General features: G+C 39.4%; 1 protein-coding gene across 1 annotated transcript in view; it reads right to left on the reverse strand.

Moving 5' to 3' along the window:
* Window positions 1–349: 349 nt before the first annotated feature.
* LOC123151510 (GTP-binding protein SAR1A) overlaps window positions 350–520 on the reverse strand; it is a gene marked incomplete in the record, with an annotated part of 1,585 nt that continues 1,414 nt past the window's right edge. Inside the window, 1 exon segment of the mRNA XM_044571208.1 lies at window positions 350–520.

Genomic DNA, 520 nt, shown 5'->3' on the forward strand with positions numbered 1-520 from the left:
ACAAAAAATCACAACTTTAGCTGAGTATAGGGTTAAAACGATTACCGACACATATTGCCTACTCTGACCACCACATGTGCGCCTACCCACACAAATATTTTAACATCATTGGGAAATTTTCAGAATATGCGAAAATATATCAAAGCTCACGAAATTTAACCAAAGCAGGAGTCAAAAGTATAGGTCGGATCTAGGCTTGAAGAATATAGCAGACTGACAAAAAGACTAAGCCAAACTAGCCACTAAGCAATCAAGATGAATGGCCATGGAAACTGCAATGTATACTCTACATACGTAGCGTCCCAAGAAAAACAGAACTGATGTGGTGGCAACCAAGCAAGGCCAGAACTGATTTTGTTTTGTTCCTGGTAGCAAACAAACTGTAGCGTTTCGGCTTTTCTTTATATTTTTATTTTTCTTTGAGGTCCACCACTGTATGTATGTCTGTATCTAGTGTTCTGGACAGTGTAACCCCGTTTCTCTACTTAATGCAAAGCAGAGCTCCTGCTAGTTCGTCAAA

This window comes from Triticum aestivum, chromosome 7A, assembly GCF_018294505.1.
Source record: "Triticum aestivum cultivar Chinese Spring chromosome 7A, IWGSC CS RefSeq v2.1, whole genome shotgun sequence".
Classification (NCBI taxonomy): domain Eukaryota; kingdom Viridiplantae; phylum Streptophyta; class Magnoliopsida; order Poales; family Poaceae; genus Triticum; species Triticum aestivum.